The 19117-nt window shown below is 38.5% G+C and overlaps 1 protein-coding gene and 1 long non-coding RNA gene across 3 annotated transcripts in view; one reads left to right on the top strand and one right to left on the bottom strand.

The window, feature by feature from the left end:
* LOC147918144 (uncharacterized) overlaps positions 1-12233 on the bottom strand; it is a 127538-nt gene extending 115305 nt beyond the window's left edge. The window contains exon 1 of the long non-coding RNA XR_015553636.1: positions 12052-12233. This is a non-coding gene — a long non-coding RNA (uncharacterized LOC147918144). The remainder of the gene's footprint in view (positions 1-12051) is intronic.
* A 223-nt stretch (positions 12234-12456) lies between these two features.
* STARD3NL (STARD3 N-terminal like) overlaps positions 12457-19117 on the top strand; it is a 51655-nt gene continuing 44994 nt past the window's right edge. Inside the window, exons 1-2 of one of the 2 annotated variants that reach the window (XM_087436576.1) lie at positions 12457-12644; positions 13324-13379. The gene's annotated coding sequence lies outside the window, so the exon portion shown is untranslated. The remainder of the gene's footprint in view (positions 12645-13323; positions 13380-19117) is intronic. The other variant, XM_004439266.3, reaches the window with a different exon arrangement.

Raw genomic sequence — 19117 nt, 5'->3', positions numbered from 1 at the left:
GTTAAGATGGTAAATATTATGTTTTTTACCACAATTATAGTAACACAAAACACCCAGGCTCAGAGAGCATGGAGCCATCTTACAACACTAAAGTTAACACCTTCCTACCTGCCTCCCCCTCAATCTCTCTTTCTTCCCCATTTTCCATCCACCTAGATTCAACTACAGTGGGGTCAAATATCATTGCTAGTGAGTGGGAAAGAGAGGAGTTATAAAGAGGGGAGAAGAGGGGCACCCTTTTCTCTGGCAGCAGGTGGTCCAATTGTAGTGAGCCCAGCCAGGGGAAGGAGGGATGGCTTGCCTTTAAGAGGAGATTGAAGTGCTGATCAATAAGTAGCACATAGAATTCTAATTTCTAGTACAGGATTATAGTTTAGAACTTAGAGTTAACTGGGGATGAGCAAAAGAGTCAGTATACATGCCCAGTTATAATCCATTGGCAGAAAATGAAATTTCCCACTGAGCTTGTTTAAAGAGATAATGGGGAAGAAAAATAAGGATGTTTCCTAATTATAGCCAATGTATTTTACCTGTCCAGTGTAATGGTTTCAAATGCTAATGTATATAATATTAATATAGAGAAAAAGTTGGAAAGGCTGTACACTAAATGGTAGCCATCTTTGGGGATACATTAAAAAGGGGGGCATTTGAAAGGAGATTTTTATTCCTCACTCACTATACGTCTCTACTATTTTAATTATTTGCAAGAAGTATACATGCATATATCACTTATGTAAGTGATGTGAGATTTTTAAAGTCAGAATTTGGAACTAACATATTATGCAGGTATATTTCACATAGGTAATGGTAATATCACCAGATATTAATGAACCTCTTGGGAAAGACAAACTGTCTTTGAAATTGTTGGTACCCAGGCATTGATAATAAGGCCAGGTGTGAACACTGTGTTTTCTTTTTTCTGTAGCAAAAAGAGGAAAAAGGGAGGGAGGGAGGAAGGAAGGAAGGAAGGAAGGAAGGAAGGAAGGAAGGAAGGAAGGAAGGAAGGAATGGAGAGTGAGATAGGTCCAATCTCCTTTTCCCTATGAATTTATAAACAGAAAAACAAAACAAAACAAAACCTCACTAACTCTATAAGTTCCTGCTGAAGGTGGATGAGTTCACCAAGAGGGAATATCAGCATTATAGTGCTGTCTGCTTGTTTTCTTTTCCTTTTTTTTTTCAAAGCACCTTTACAGATAGCGTAATTTTATGGAGAAATTTTACATCAACATGGTGCTTCCAGTTAAGAATTTACTAACAATGCTTTTACTCGAATTCCTTTTTTAACACAGAAAGGACATCAGCTTACAGATGCTTACAAAAAGACTAAGAGAATCTCCAATAAGTCAAAAAAGCAATGTGGGAAACTTTCTTTGAAAATAATTAATGATAAATGGTAAACATTGCTTTCCTGGATATCCTGCCATTATTTTGGCCCTTCCTCACATGTTACCACTAGAATCTTACAGGAGCTGCTTTCTGCCAACATAAGCATTGTGTGAAAACTGTATAAACATAGCTGGGAAGAATAGACCAGTGACCTCTGTATGACTTCTTAGCAACTTTGCAAGATGGAGGCCTAATTTGACATGTGGATTTGGTGGTTTGACCAGCCTTGGCTAACATCGGGTCCACATGTAAGAGGGGTGTGCAGTGGCTCCCTACCCTAGAGCACCAGCTCAGTCTCATGCACCATGAGTCACAGTGGTGGAAGAGAACCTCTTTCCTGGCTGTCTTGACTCATTTGGGAGCAGAAGAGGATGCTCATTGAGGTTGTGGTCCTGTGTTATGTGAGAGACTGTGGTCTAAACAGCTTCACCAAGATGCAACCAAATCCTTCAAATTAGTAGAGGACAGGATGAGGATGACCAAATTCCCTGATGGTTTGAGTTGGCAAAGCTCTATCATGAGCTCTGGCCTCATAAATCATGTTTTACTTTCTCTTTTTGACTTCTAATAGTTAACTTGCTACAGCTGAAATTGCCTTTTCAATAAATTCTATAGGAATTTACAGTTTGTTTAAGAGTGAATCAACATTCAAAGCCTATCTTGGAACAGAACCAAAAGTCCCAACTTGCCTCAAAACCCATGTCTCTTTGGACGGTACAGATACTGTCCTTTCCAATAACCATCCACTATTGTTTTCTTCTCCAGGATTGGTGTGTTTTTCTTTTTTGAAATTGAAACCACTCACTCCAGGTTTTTAACTTTTTTACTTATACAGCAGTATCATTTTATGGGAATTAAATTGTAATATGCACTAGTGATTTGTCTAATTAATAAATTACTCAAAGGGTTGCCCCCTTTAGACAAACTCCTAAGACTGTTTCAGTTGCAAACTAATTGATAATACAAGGAATATAAGAAAAATGTTAGAACAAAATGTGTTAATCTCTTCTTTCATCATATGACCAACCACAGCCCCTCTCAGAATATAAAGTGATTTATCAGCTTAGATAACTCAGGGACTTATAGTTTCATGTACTATTCAATCAAAGCTACACACACATTGCTGCCTTCATTTCTTTTCCTATAATACTTGTCCTTCTCCATCTTCTACTTACTTTCTTACTGCTTTATATCACTTATATCCTTAAAGATCCAAGTTGCAATTAATCTCATTAAATATTCCCATATTTACCTCACTCTGTTAGGATTTGTATTCCGTGTTCTCTTAATTTTTGCTCACTTTGACTTAAAATCTTTATCACTTCTTCATTTTCAAAACACCATTTTCTCTAGTCACTCATGACTTCTTGTGTTTCTTCTCTTATCTCTGATTGCACTGTGTCTAACTTTCCTTTTGGTCTCTTCTGCTTCTGCCTACTCCTTAAATGATTATATTCCCCAAGATTCTTCCCTGGGTTTTCTTCCCTTCTCAATCTGTACACTCTCCCTGAGTGATATCATCCTGAAATGTCTCTCCTGAACTCTCTAGGTTTATAATCTACATGCCTACTAGACACACTTCCAAATAAGCCACATCAATTTCAAACACAAAATGTTCAAAAGTAAGTTTATAACTCAGCCCCTGTCCAACCCAGCTTTTCTCCTGAATTCCTGATTTAATGGTAAAATTCTCCAACCAATCACCCTTTCTCTACTTCTTTATTTTCCCAAATAAAGTCAATTGTCAAATCTTGTCAATTATACCTCTTTAATAGCTTACATATTCATTGCTTCCTTTCCAACCCACCTTTATGTATATTAATGATTTACATTATAAGCACACCTATTGCAAGGCTTCAGGCTTTCATCATATCTCATATAGACTAACTAGTGGAAGTATAGAAGATAGATTAGATGGGAGTGTTGTATTTGCATGAGCACTGCAAAATGATTATTCATTGCATCATCATTCAACAAATATTTCTAAGCATGTAATCTGGGGCAGAAAAATGGTATAGGTAGTCCAAATGAAAAGTAGGAGGAGGAGTAGCAGATGAGTTGGGCATATAGTGGTAGAGTTTTCTGTATTAATTTATATCTTTACATTTACATAACTTAAGTAGAACATTGCAAATATGTTTCACGTAATTTAAATAATTCTTTCATATTTACAATAGCTTTGGTCTCCCACTATCTCAAACCCATGGAAGATTGGAAAAGAGAAGAAAACTAATTTGAACATATTTGTTTTGAGGGTAGGTGGGTTATTGAATTGTTACTTTTAAATTGAAATGAAAGTCACTAAAATAAAATTAACAGTTTTTTAACAATCTTTATGGATTTACCTATTCTGGATATTTCATATAAATGGTATCACACATAGGTGACCTTTGTGTCTGACTTCTTTCACTTAGCATAATGTTTTAAAGCTCCATCCACATTGTAGCATATTTCAGTACTTTATTCCTTTTTATGGCTGAATAATATTCCACTGTATGTATATACCACATTTTGTTTATCCATTCATTTGGGCTGTTTCCACCTTTTGGGTATTGTGAATAGTGCTTCTACAAACATGCATGCACATGTATCTATCTGTTTGACTACCTGTTTTTAATTATTTTGTAGATACACCTAGGAGTGGGAATGCTCCGTCATACTATGTATAACTTTCTGAGGAATTGCCAAACTGTTTTCCACAACAACTGTCCCATTTTACATCCTCCACAAGGGTTCCAATTTCTCCAAATCCTCACCAACACTTTTTATTTTCCGTTTTTCTGGGGGGGGGTGTGTTGTTTTGTTTGCCATTCTAGTGGGTGTGAAGTGATACTTCATTCTGGTTTTGATTTTCATTTCCTTAATAACTAATGATGTTGAGCATTTTTTCATGTTTTATTGGCCATTTGCACATCTTCTTTGAATAAATTTCTACTCAAGTCCTTTGCCCATTTTTTAATTTGGTTGTCTTTTGTTGCAGAGTTGTAGGAGTTCTTTATATGATCTGGATACTAGACTCTTATCAAATATATTACTTGCAAATATTTTCTTCCATTACGTAGGTTGATTTTTCACTTTCTTGATACTGTTCTTTGATGCACAAATGTTTTTTCAATTCATCTATTTCTGTTGTTGTTTGTGCTTTTGTCATCATATCTAAGAATCCACTGCCAAATCCAAGGACATGAAGATTTATCCCTATGTTTTCAAAGAGTTTTACGGTTTTAGCTCTTATATTTAGACTATTGGCTCCTCTTTGAGATAATTTTTGTATATAGAGTGAGGCAGGGGTCCAATTTCACTCTTTTGCATATCCATTTGTTCCAGCACCATTTGTTGAAGAGACTATTCTTTACCCCATTGAATGGTCTTGGAAATCAATTGGCCATAGATATTTGGGTTTTTTTCTGGACTTTCAATTCTATTCCATTGATCTATATGTCTTTTTATTCCCGTATCACACTGTCCTGATTACTGTAGCTTTGTTGTAAGTTTTAAAATCAGGAAGTATGAATTCTCTAACTTTGTTCTTCATTTTCAAGACTGATTTGGTTATTAAGGGCCCCTTGCAATTCTACAAGAATTTAAGGATCAGCTTTTCCGGAAAAAGGCTATTGAAATTTTGGTAGAGATTGCACTGAATCTGTAACTGGCTTTGAGAAGTACTGCCATCTTAACAATGTTAAGTTTTCAGTCCATGACGATGGGATGTCATTCCATTTATTTAGGTCTTCTTAAATTTATTTCAGCAATATCTTATAGTTTTCAGTATACAGGCCTCTCACTTCATTGGTTAAATTTATTCCTAAATATTTTATTTATTTATTTTTTGATGCCAGTGTAAATGAATTTTTTTTTAAATTCAATTTTCATATTGTTCATTGTTGGTGTATAGAAACACACCTGATTCTTTGTGCTGATCTTGTACCTGCAACTTTGCTAAATTCACTTATTAGCTGTAGTAGGGTTTTTTGTTTTTGTTTTTTTTGCTTTTTTAGATTCTTTGAGATTTTCTATATATAGGATCATACCGTTTGTGAATACATATAGTTTTAGTTCTTCCTTTCCAACTTGGATACCTTTTATTTCCGCTCTGTTCCTTCCCAACCCAGGGAAGGGTCCCATACTGGGAACACAGGCTGTCATCTTCAAGAATGCTACAGAGCCTGGGAGGGGATTGGTCAAGGGCAAGTGAAAAATACCCCAAAACTCTTCTACCATTATCAAGTTGCCTTTTCCTTGATTCAACACTTGCTTGGTTGTTGTAAACTTTTGTCTGTTTTCCAGACTTCTGACAAATTTAATTCTGACAGTTTCTGCTTAAATTTTAAGTGTTTCTATGGAGGGATAGGCCATTGGAGCTTCCTACTCTGCCATTTTCACCAATGTCATTTCAAACACTATTCAAAGCTAACACTAAAATATTAGTCATACCTGTCAACATGCTCAATCCATTTTGATCTATAACTGAGTATCTGGTATCATACCAACTTCCCAGCATGAATAACCACAATGCTGGATTAAATTTGAAAAGGAAACTGTTGCATCTGAGAGTACCCAAAGCAGCCCTCAGACATAGCTTAGGTATCTCATCTTAGATAGCCTAGCAGAGATTTTTGTCACTAGCAGACATACTATAAAACTTAATAAAGAATTAAATAATTTCAAATGTAATCTCAGAAATGCAAAAAGCAAAATAAAGCATAAATACATGGATAAATCTGAATGAATATTGTCTATAAAAAATGAAATAATTTTTTTGTGATTTAAAATAATTAAATAGAATTAAAATACACAACAACTGCACAAAAATCAGGAGTTAGGTAAATGAAATTAAAGTGTTCTCACGTCCTTGCTTTGTCCAGAAACCAGAAAAAGTATTAATTTATAGTAGATTCTAATAAGTCAAAGATTCATTTTATAATGAAAAAGTAAGCCATAGAGTGAGAAAAATATCCACAGACAATACAGAAAAATCTCCTAGAAATCAATAAGACAGATAACCTAATTTAAAAATGGGGAAAAGACTTGAACAAGCACTTCACAAAAAAGAATATCCAAATGACATATAGACATATGAAAAGGTGCTAAGCTCTTTTTGTCATCCAGGAAATGCAAATTAAATCCACAATGTGATACCCCTACATATGCATCAGAATGAATAACATTACAAAAATACCTCCATGCTGTTTTCCATAGCAGCTGTACCATTTTACATTCCCACCAACAGTGTAAAATGATTCTAAATTTCTCCATATCCTTGCCATCATTTGTTATCTTTTGTTAATATCCATCCTAAATGGTGTGAGGTGGTATCTTATGGTGGTTTTGATTCGCATTTCTCTGATGATTAGAATGTTAAGCATCTTTTCATATATCTGTTGGCCATTTGTATGTCTTCTTTGGAGAAATGTCTATTCAACTCTTTTGCCCATTTTTAAATTGCATTTATTGTTTTTGCTAAAGAGTTGTAGGAGCTCTTTACATTTTTTGAAAATTAACATCTCAAATATGTGTTTTGCAAATATTTTCTTCCATTTGTAGGTTGACTTTTCACTCTACTGACTTTTTCCTTTACTGTGAAGAAACTTTTAGTTTGATGTAGTCTCACCTATTTCTGCTTTTGTTTCCTGTGCTTTTGATGTCATATCCACATATCCATGAAATCTTTGCTAATACTGTCATGAAGCTTTCCCTGTTTTCCTCCAGGAGTTTTACAGTTTCAGGTCTTATGTTTAAGTCTTTAACCCATTTTGAGTTGATTTTTGTGTGTATTTTTAAGATAGGGATCTATTTTCATCCTTTTACACGTGGATATCCAGTTTTCTGACACTATTTTTTGAAGAGACTACCCTTTTCCCATTATGTATTCTTAGCACCCTTGTTGATGATCAGTTGCCTGTATATGTGTGGGTTTATTTCTGGGTTCTTCACTCTGTTCTATTGGTCTATATGTCTGTCTCTATGCCAGTATCATACTGTTTTGACTGTGGTGGCTTTGTAATGTATTTTGAAATCAGGAAGTGTGACGCCTTCAGCTTTGTTCTTCTTTCTTAAGGTTGCTTTGGCTATTCTGGGTCTTTTGGTGTTCTATATGAATTTTAGGATTGTTTTTTAATTTATATAAAAATGCCATTGGAATTTTGATATGAATAGCATTGAATATGTAGATTGCTTTGGGTAGTATGGACATTTTAACAATATTCAGTTTTCCACTCTATGAATGCAAGATATCTTTCCATTTATTTATGTTTTCTTTAATTTCTTTCATCAGCATATTGTAGTTTTCAGTGTACAAATTTTTAACCTGATTGGTTAAATTTATTTCTAAATATTTTATTGTTTTCGATGCTATTGTAAATGAGATTGTTTTCCTAATTTCCTTTTTGGGTAGTTCATTGGAAATTCATCATATTTTTGTACATTGATTTTGTATAATGCAACTTTCCTGGAGTCATTAATTCTAACAGGTGTGTGTGTGTGTGTGTGTGTGTGTGCGTGTGTGTGTGTAACCTTCATAAGATCATGTCATCTGCAAACACAGACAATTTTACTTCTTCTTTTCCAATTTGGATGCTTTTTACTTCATTTTCTTGCCTAATTGCTCTGGCTAGGACTTCCAGTAGTATGTTGAATAGAAGAGGTGAGAGTGGGCACTCTTGTCTTGTTCTTGATATTAAAGGAAACGTTTTCAGTTTTTCACCATTAGTATGATGTTAGCTATGGGCTTGTCATATATGACCTTTGTTATGTTGAGGTACATTCTTTCTGTATCTAATTTGTTGAGAGTTTTTATCATGAAGGATGTGGAATTTTGTTACATGATTTTTATGCATCTATTGAGATGATCACATGATTTTTATCCTTTATTCTGTTAATGTGGTGTATCATATTTATTGATTTGTGTATGTTGAACCATCTTGGCATCCCAGGAATAAATTCCATTTGATCATCGTGTATGATCCTTTTAATGTGTTATTGAATTCTGTTTGCTAGAATTTTTGTTACAGATTTTTGCTTCTAGAATTTTTTTTTTACAGATTTTTGCAGTTACATTCACCAGAGATATGAACCTGAAATTTTCTTTTCTTGCAGTGTCTTTTTCTAGTTTTGTTATCAGCACAATGCAGGCCTTGTAAAATGAGTTTCGAAGTGTCGCCTCCTCTTCAAAGTTTTGGAAGAGTTTGAGAAGGGTTGGTGTTAATTCTTCTTTAAATGTTTGATAGAATTTACCAGTGAAGCCATCTGGTCCTGGGCTTTTCTTTGTTGGGAGGTTTTGATTACTGATTCAATTTCTTTCTTTGTTATTGGTCTGTTCATATTTTCTATTTCTTCTACCATCTGATCCAGGAATTTCACTCCTGAGTAAATATCCAAAAGAATTGAAATCAGGATCTCAAAGAGATATCTGCACTGCCATGTTTATTACAGCATGATTCACAATAGTCAAGATGTGGAAACAACCCAAATTTCCAATAACAGACAAATAGATAAAGAAAATGTGGTACATGCATACGATAGAATGTTATTCAGCCTTAAAAGAGAAGGAAATTCCACCATTTGTGACATCATGGATGGACCTGGAAAACATTATGTATTTTTTTAAGCATTTAAAAAGTAGAAGTGAATATTATCTATACCTCTACATTTTTATCAAAATTCTTCTTTCATTTTAAATGTCCTTTTATCTAAGTAATAATAGCTTTGACTAAAGCAACAGCTAAAGTTCTAATCCATGCATTTCTGGCCTTTCAAATTTAATTGGGTGACAAATGATTCATTATCTAGTTCTAATCGCTTAAAAAGCATGTGATAGATCAGTTGCACAACCAGAGATATCTTCTTACTCTGACATTGCTTCATTTGGTTCAATCATCACTTTTCTTTACAGCATCTGTCTTATCCAGATAATTCTTAGATATTTCTGGAATATAAAATTCAGGGCCAAAACTTCTCGTGCTGCCTGGGCAGCTGTGGGGCCTCAAAGCCTGAACCTGAAGGGGGCAGAGAAGTTTGCAGGTTCAGGTGCTGGGCCTGAGGAAGTTGGAGGTCAGGAATGGGTCAGGCTGCACTGGGGGATGGGGCAAGGGTGACCCGCAGTTGCTGGGGCACCTCTTACCTGCTGTGGCCCTCTCACGCCAACCACCCGATCATACAAAGGGCAGACACTGAAGGCCAGCCCAGCTTAGGGCTTGCACAGGGTTTGAGGTGAGGAACCGGAGATACCACATTGCCATGGAAAACATCATGCCTGGAAATAAGTCAGTCACAGAAGAACAAATACTGCATGATTCCACTTATATGCAGTATCTGGAATAGCCAAATTAATAGATGCAGAGAATAGAATGGTGGTACCTGGGGAACAGAGGAGGGGAAAATGGGGAACTTTTCCAATGGTTAAAAAGTTTCAGTTATACACAAAATGAATGAGTTCTAGAGATCTGCTGTACAACACAGTGCATGTGGTTAGCAATAGGGTGTTGTGCACTTAAAAGCTTGTTAAGAAGGCAGATCTCATGCTGTGTGCTCTTACCACCACAAAAAAAAAAGCAAGGGGACACAAGAAATCTTTTGATGGTGATGGATATGTTTATAACCTTGTTTGTGGTGATGGTATCACAGGTGTATGCATATGTCTAAACTCATTAAAATGTATACCTTATATATATGCAACTTTTTGTATTTTCAGTTTGTCTCAATAATGTTGAAAACAAAAAACAAACAAAAAAGATGGACACAAAACAAAACTGAGAATATCAAGCATTGATAAAGATATGGAGCAACTGGAATTTTCATTCACTACTAGTGGGTTGTAAACTGGTAAACCAAAAAACTATTTGGCAGTTTCTACTAATACTAAATATAAGCATATCCTATGGCATAGTAATACTACTCCTAGGTATATACAGTAGTCCCTCCTTATCCACGGTTACGCTTTCTGCAGTTTCAGTTATCTGTGATCAATTGCAGTCTGAAAATACAGAAAAATAAGATATTTTGAGAGAGAGAGAGACAGACCACAGTCACATAGCTTTTATTACAGTATATTGTTATAACTGTTCTATTTGATTCTTATTTTTGTTAATCTCTTACAGTGCCTAATTTATAAATTAAACCTCATCATAGGTAGGTGTGTATAAAAACAGACTATATATAGGGTTCAGTACTATCTGTGGTTTCAGGTATCCACTGGGGTCTTGGAATGTATCTCCCACGATAAGGTACTACTGTACCAAAATCAAATGTGTACCTACATGTATCAACAGACAGGTACAAGAATATTCATAGCAGCATCATTTGTAGTCACCCAAACTCTAAATAACCTAATGTCAAGAAATATTAGATTAGATAAAGAAATTTGGAGATTATACACAAAAATGAAAATGAATAAACTGCTACTACATTCTTCAATATGGATCAACCTTACAAGTATATTATTGAGCGAAAAGAGCCACACAAGTGTACATACTATGTGTGTCCACTTATCAGCATTCAAAAGCAGGCAAAACTAATATTGGTGGTAAAACTAAGAATAGTAGCTATTTGTGTGTAGGAGTGCAATGACTAGGTCCAAGCATGAGGAGAGATTCTATATGGCTGGTAAAGATGTAAAATCTTTGTCTAGGAGATGGTTACACAAGTTCACTACTTTGTTACCAAGATATACACTCATGATTGTTGCACTTCTTTTGTCCGTGTCATCCTTTTAAAAATTTTCACACCCGGCAACTCAGAAAATTTTAAAAGCTGTTATTTTATCGATTTTATCACCCTGCGAGGGTGCAGGGAAAGGGTTGCTTATATATTAGGGGTAGGAATGTAAGTGGTAATAGCTACTTGGAGAAGTAAATAGAGGGAATCTACCACTAAGATTTAAAATGTGCATCCTCTATCCAGCACATTGACTTGTTGGTATCCCTACCCTAAAGAACACTTGAACATAGGTACAAACAGGTACATACACTTCTGTTGAAGGTGGCATTGCTTCTATTAAAAAAACAAAAAAGAAACAAACTACATGTCCGAGGGTAGGGGACTCATAAATTATGTCTATTGCTCTGGGGACTACCATGCAGTATTTTAAAAGAATGAGGTAGTTTACATACAGACATAGAAAGATCTCAAGGATAAAATGTTGATTGGAAAAAAATAACATCTACACATATGTAAATGCATAAGAAATAGGAGTCATCATATAGGGACTCGGTTTGTAATTAGTGCCCGAAAAGGATTTTAGCCTAATTTATAATCTTTAAATTTATGGTTATGTGTAATTTAAAATTAATGATAGCACTTAGACTGTCTTCAGAAGAATATCCAAGGAGTCAGCAACACTGGTTGCCTCCAACAGGCGAACTGAGTGCCTGAGGAACTGGAAGCAGAATTTTCACTGTGTAACCCTGTATACCTTTAAATATTTGAACGATAGCATCCATTGGTAAAAAGTTTAATTAAAATTTAAAGGTAACTTGAATTAAAACAATAATTAAAAAATGCCCAATCTCGTGGGAAAACATATACAAATAAAATTAAATGTGACTATTAAGATCGAGGTGTTAGTTATGCAATAGGAGCACCGAGAAAGGATCTGCTAAATAGGTTTTGGGGACTCGAGATTTTAAAGTGGAAGTGACGCTTGAACAGAGAAACGGAAGGTCCTACTTTTTCATTCCTGGAGAGCTCAGTACGACGTGCGCAGGATCCCTGAAATCCAGTTCCATGATTATTTTCCACGAGCTGAAGCCTAAATCTCCACCAAGAGACTGGAGGAAGGCGGAAGCAGCAGAATTGCGAAGGGGGAAGCGGCCGCCTAACATAACGGTGCGGCAGCCGACTCGGAACAGTCCCACCTGCTCCGTTCTCTCAAACCCTGAGTGGCCGATTTCCACCCTCTCCTCCCGCCCTCTCCCGCCTTCCCGCCTCGCTTACTGGGCAGTAGATGATTGACAGACCCAGAAACCAATCGCTGCCTCTACGACGGGGGGGGCACTCAGGGCCCAGCCTGGTCTTTGGTCCCTCGGGCGAGATGCGGACTCTGTGCGTCGACGTCAGCGTGCTGACGTCACGGGTCGGGTTCTCGAGGAGGTCCGAGGGCGACTGGCTCCGGGTGGTGGGCTGCGCGTCGCCTGCTGGGCTTGGTCTCGGGGCCCAGGTTCCGCTCCGCCGAGCCCCGCCCCTCCGCCCGCGAGGGCCCTCGCGGGCGTGACCACGGAGCCGCTGTCCCTGGGGCGGCCGGCCCGGAACCGCCCGATGAGGTAGGCTGGGGCTCTCGTCACCCTATTTGACAGATTGGAAAACTGAGTCACCCGGGGTCAGATGCCTTACCTGGGGCTCATAGGAGACCGCGAACGGAGGCCGGAACCCGAGTGTCTGCTGTTTGCGGAGCCCTGCACCGTCCTCCGGGGAGGAGGAGGGGCTAGGCGGGCTGTGTTTATCAAGGATACAAAAGTGAAGTTGCAGAACGCCGAGCCCCGCTTCATCCAGGGCTTGGGCTGGGATTCAGGGGATGGATGCAGGTAGTGAGGTCTCGGTTCCTTCACCCCGCGAACTCCGAGGAGTCCTCGGTGGGGTCCAGCCGCGAGCTGGCGCTATGAGCCCTCCAGAGTGACCAGGAATGGTGCATGGGGTGATGCGCGAGTTATACAAACAGGGTCGGCTCCTGGCCTCTTATTCGTCAAGAAAAGCTGTGTTCAAAACAAAACAGAATTAAAAAAGCACAAGTCATGAGAGTTCTGGCTGTGGTTTCAGTTCACTGATTTGCCAGATGGGAATCTGGCCATATTTTGAAATCTCGGCATGCTTGCTTTTGGTTCGGAATTAGAAAGGGATTTTTTTTTTTTCTTTTAGTTCAAACATGGGTTAACATTGTGGACCTTTTCTTACCATTTCCTTAATGTGCCAATTTCACCGTGTCCTTTGTCTTCTGTTTCACAGATGGAATCACTGAATTCATCACTTGACTCAGTAATAATTTGGATAAGTTTAGCAAGGTAACAAAGTAAGAGGTCTAACCTCTCAAATATACTGGAAATAGTTCAGTTTATCTCAGAACTCTTTGTTGAGAATGGTTCTGGAAGATAATTCCCATCTATATACCATATACCCCTACACCCTCTCTTTCTAGAAGCAGGATCTCACAAACAAACCAACTTATGGTACCATTGCTTTATTTATGGATTATATTAAGGTGGGGCATAATTCATGCTCATAAAGTGGAAATATGTACCATACAATATATGCACATGTATATAATACTTTGTGTTGTCATGAAGAATTCATTCTGTTTAAATCTTGCTGTCTCAAACATTGGCCTTTTGAGACTGCATTATTGCATAAAACTGCATTCAAGAAATGAAATTAAAGCCACTTCGGGGGACTTTTCCTTCCTTATGTTAACAGAAGGATGGCAATTATTATCATTGGAATTTATTCTTTGGACAAGTTTATCTGATGAGTGCCTCATCCCTGCTATACTTTGTTGTAGGTGTTGGGGATTGAGTGCTGAAAAATTTAGATAAGCTTCCTGCTGTCAAAGACTGCATTTTGGTGGAGATACAATAAACATGTAAACAAAAATGACAATTTTGGATAATGATAAATGCTAGCAAAAATATTACAGGGTAAGGGGCTAGAGCGTGACTGGGATGTAGGGGGAAATTTAGATAATGGTCAGTTGAGGAAGTGACAGTTCGGGTGAGACGTTTGGGATGAGTCAGCCATGGGATCTGCTGGAAGTTTCCAGGCAGACATAACAGTGCAAAGGAGCTAAAGGAAAAATGAGCTTGGCGTGTTCCAGGGATAGAAGAGAAGCTGTGTGGCTGGAGTGGAGTGAACCTATGGGAGAATGAAGTGGGGGGAACAGACGTAGGAGATGACACTCGAGAGGTGGGCAGGAGGAGGATTATCTGAACCCCGCCTGTGTAAGAATTGCAGATAGGTGAAGGAAATAGGATTTGTATATTGCCAAAGCCCTCTTTGTTTTCTTTAGTGACACTCATGGACTCTAACCTGCTCTCTGCTTTATTTTTGTCATGAAATCATTGCAGTAATTCATTGTATTTTTTTTCACCAGTGGTTCTCTTTCTAATGAAAAAATGTCTTCTTCCCTCCAGCACTGTGTCCCGTGCTGTTTCTTTCCTGTTCGTTGTTATTATGTGCAGGACTCGAAGCCTCTGCTTATCTTCAGCTTCCTACTTTTATCCTTCCTTTTCCCAGCACTGAGTCCTCTCCAGTATTATCCTTATGTGCTCCCCCTTGGGAAAGGACTGCTGTCGGTCTTGCTCTTCTCCAGGCTGAGTTCTAGGAAACTGCGTTGTCAAGTAGATTACCATTTTTCATTAGAGCTTTTATTACTGACTAGAGACTTAATGTCTGCCTTTATTTAATGCCTACAGTGTGCCAGGTGCATTACATGCATTCGGAGCCTTCCAACATAATGCAAACGTAAATATTATCCCTTCCAGATCAAAAAGGAAACTTAAGGCCACCCAGTTAGTACTGAGGGGGCCTAGATTTGAACACTCCAGTTAGCCTGCCCCAAAGCCTGATCCATGCTGCTCTACCTCACTGCTGCCCTGAGTGTATATGTAACAGCAGCTGCAAGTCTCTGTTGTTTGAAATTATATTTTATGAAATGGCATTTTAGAGATCATGATTCAATCTTCTTAGTTTAAAGGTGGGGCTGTGGAGGCCCGTAGATGTTCAGTGATTTTTAAGACATAACTGGCACCAAATTCTCACCCTGCTGGTTCTCAGCCTAGTGTTTTTCCTGCTGTACTCACTTCATGCAAGTTCCTTCACAAGGGGTTTCTGTATATATAAAAATATAATATTTCAACATCATGAATTCACTGTCCATAAAGTCATACAAGGTAATTTTAAAAAGGTGAAATAGTGCTGCTTCTTGGGCTAAAATAATCTTTTGCTTTATTTCCTTCCCTTTTCTCAGCAATGAGCAGGTATAAACTTTCTGGATGAATCTTTGGTTGCTGTTAGTAGAAAAGTGGTATCAAAATGACTATAATATTTAGGTTTTAATTTCACAAATCTTTGAAAGGGAGTTTAAAATTTGTTACTGTTTTCCGAGCTTTAACCCTGTGCTTACAAATGTGAGAATATTGCCTAGATTTGTTGGCTCATAGTTTGTGTTAGCAAGTGGCGTTTCTTCCTAAAATTGAGGAAGTCCCTGGGTCTGTTCAGGGATATAACTTCTCTTTCTTAGTAATATATTATCATTTTAAAAAATAAGTAAAAACCACTTCATAAATTATATGGTTGAAAAATGGGTTACTATGTTCTTACAATTTAAATACTCGTTATTTATTTCTAAGGTTTGCTTATTTTATTAATTGTGATTGGGATATGGTAGATGAGTAATAGTAAACTAACAAATAGCTTAATTTACTATCTGGTGGCTTTTTGACTCACCTATAACTTTAAAGAGATTGTTTTTTTTCATTAGTCAAATTAGAATAATAATGGAATTAGCACCTTCTTTCTTAAATGTTGGAAGATATTTAATAATTTAGGCAAAGGAGAGCTTTTGCTCTTTAAGCCATCTACTGGATATTTTGACTGAGTATCTCTGTCCTTTAAGATTGTTTATGCAACTGATATGCATGTTCTCAAGATCCAGACTGTTGTGATTTGGCCTCAAATTATAGTGCCGTCCTTCTGCCATGAACCCAGTGCCCCAAACTGGATTCCTGGCCTTGCCAGTTTCAGAGCCTCTGCTTGTGCTCTGCCTACAGCCTAGAGTGCGTACTAGATGGACAAATCCGGCCCAAGTTCTACCTGCCCCTCTGCATCCGTCTATGCTGCTTTCTCAACGAGGTAATTCCTGTGTCTCTTTAATGGAAGCCTTCTCTTTGACGGTGCTTTTGGAGTCTTGCTCTCTGCTGCAGTTTACCAATCTATATCTTTGGTAATGCACTGTTTTCTACATGGGTGTTCAGATATGTGTTAGCTTGAGCTTAAAAGAGACAATAATTCATGTTATCCATGCAAAGTTTTTTCTAGATTGTAGAGCCCTTTAGTTTTGTTTATGCTTTTATTACCTCATCTTTGAGAGAAGCACTATTATGCTTTTCTTGGCTTTGATTCAACAGAACCTCCTCCCTGTTTCAGTTAAGGGTCTGACTTCTACAGTTAGCAAGGGGTCTCTTGAGAGGAACTCAAATCTTTGGGTTGTAAATGTTGAAGGCACATTGTGGCACATAAAAACCAGCGTTCTCTGTGTTTATAGTATCAGAAAAAAATAACAGCGACTGCACTTTTTAATATTAAAAATGAGGAAACTGAGGCCCAGAGGGACTAGCCAGGGGCCACTGCAGTGCTGGGCCAGGAAGCCCAGTCAGTGCTCGGGTTCACAGCAGCAGCGGTTTATGCAGGCCGCCACTGGTCCCGATGTCCTGCATCAGACCTCCTGGCAGCCTCTGAAGAATGTGACAGCACAGCTCAGGCCTTTCTGGATTGTTTCGCTTGCTTTGCTTGTGAATTGACCTGAATCTGGAAGATACCTCTTGTTGTGACTCAAGATCAGAGCAGGCCCTCTCACCAAGGATCCCTGACTGAGCGATTTAAATCTGCAGGATTTTCCTGTGCAGGCATTGGGGTGGTATTGTGTTTGGTAGGCTCTTAGGTTAAAACCCTTCTCTTCTACTTCCCCTCTCGTCACAGTTTTTCAAAAAATATCTTGGGACTGGTGGGCATCCTCAGTATATTGAACTTGGAGTTTGGAGGAATTTGGTCTAGTACCTTTTAAGTTGTGGTAATCACAGCTTTCCACGTCCCATATTTTCCAGGACAGTATACTTTTCAAATATTGTACATTATTGCTTGCCAAAGTATGTTCTTGTTTGCTTTTGTTTCGGGAAAATATATTTTCATAACTATCTCTTTGAATTAATCACTTGCTTGCTGAATTAATGATGTGGAACCAGAGAATTTCAAGTACCTTTTCCTATTTATATGCTATGTTAAATTTATCAAAGATAACACAAGGAGCTTTTGAGCTGTTAGAAGTTTCTCCAACTAAGGAGCACCAGCCAGGACTTGCTTTTGTTGTTATTGATAATAACTGACAGTTACAGAGGGCTTCCTCTGTGTCAGGCGCCCTGCTCAATGTTTAATATCAGGGTTTCTCATCTTCAGCCCTGTTGACATTTTGAGCTAGATAATTCTTTATGGTGGGGGCTGTCCTGTGCATTGTTGCATGTTTAGTAGCATCCCCGGGCTCTACTCACTAGATGCCAGTGGCAGCGTCCCTAGTCATGACAACCAAAAATGTCTCCAAGCGTTGCTAAGTGTCCTGGATGGAGTGGGGGTGGGGGCCAGAATCCTTCCCTTCAGGCCTTGACACCTTGCGAACCACTGCTTTATAAACCCTAATTTATTCCTCATAACGACCCTGTGAGGTAAGTTGTGTTACTGTCCTCATTGTGCAGAAGGAGAAGCTGAGGCCTAGAGAGGTTAGGTAACCTGAGGTTACCCAGGGGGTCAGCAGTGGTACTGGATGTGAAACCAGGCAGTGCTCTTTGTGAACCCTAGCCCAACACAGCCAGCTCAGACTCGGCACCGACTATCAGGGATCCAAAGACCCATGGAAACCAGGAGACAGAACAGATGCTAGCAGGGACCAGGCAGGGCTGTAGTAAGTAGTGAGGTGGCTGGGTGAACTGGGAAGTACTGTCAGAATTGCGTATTTTTCAAGAGAAGCTAGAAATCTGGATTTTATTTGTGTGAAAAAAACTCTCGTCTTTTAATATTGGCAGTTAATTCAGTGCTTACAAAACATGGTGCAAGCCAGCAGACAGGCAAACAGTATCACCTGTTTATGGGCAAGATTTGCTCCCGGGCTGTCAGTTTGCAGTGTTTTTTTTTTGTGTACACTTTGCAGCCATGTGACATTGTAGAGAAGTGTACCTTCATTTGATGGGGGGAAATAAGGTAGATTCTTTGTGGAGAACAAAAGTTTCCCTTTTTTGGAGGCTGTGGAAATGAAATGAATGGAGTAGGGCTTCTAGACTAGAAGTGGTTGTCTTGCTTTCTTTTAAGCCAAAAGAGTGTGAGAATTAAAGCTGGCCACCCATCACACTTTGAAATTTTAATGCTCTGGTGCTCAATGCAGACTCAGTTTGAAAGTTCTGTACTTTTACGTCCTTCAGCAGCATCATTCATAGCTGTTTCTTTCATGACCTCTGCTTGTTCAGGTGTGAAAATCCGTATTTTATAGGACGTTGAGAAAACAAATTCTGGAATTCAGTGGCTGTATCCTGGAGAAACAGACCACAGCCGTACCTCACTTTGTTGACAACCAGTAACCAGTTGAGTCTGGGTTTAACTCTGTGTGAGGACCAGGCTCTCTGCCTCCTTTTTAGTAGCGTGTGGACTTCTGCTGGCCTTTGGAGCATTTTCCTTGTCCTCAGGACTCTGGCTTCTTTAACTGAGCCTGTGTGCCATCATGCTTCTGCTCTTGGTGTGAAAAGCCTGCTCACAGCTCTCACACTGACTTTGCGTGGCCCTCTTAATCTGTCCACACACTTCTGTCCAGTTGCACCTCCCGAGGCTGCCTCACGTGGGACCTCTCCCGGAATGTGGGTGGCTCACTGCTCTGGGACATGCTCCTGCCCCTCCTCTGTTTTCAGTTTACTCTAGTCTACCTTTTCCTTGCAGTATGTTACCTTTTCATTTCTTTCAAAGTCGTACATTTTCTCATAGGCCAGCTTTT

Source organism: Ceratotherium simum, chromosome 1, assembly GCF_057802395.1.
Source record: "Ceratotherium simum simum isolate JZ-2026a chromosome 1, ASM5780239v1, whole genome shotgun sequence".
NCBI classification, from domain to species: Eukaryota; Metazoa; Chordata; class Mammalia; order Perissodactyla; family Rhinocerotidae; genus Ceratotherium; species Ceratotherium simum.
This window is presented reverse-complemented; position numbering and strand designations above follow the sequence as displayed.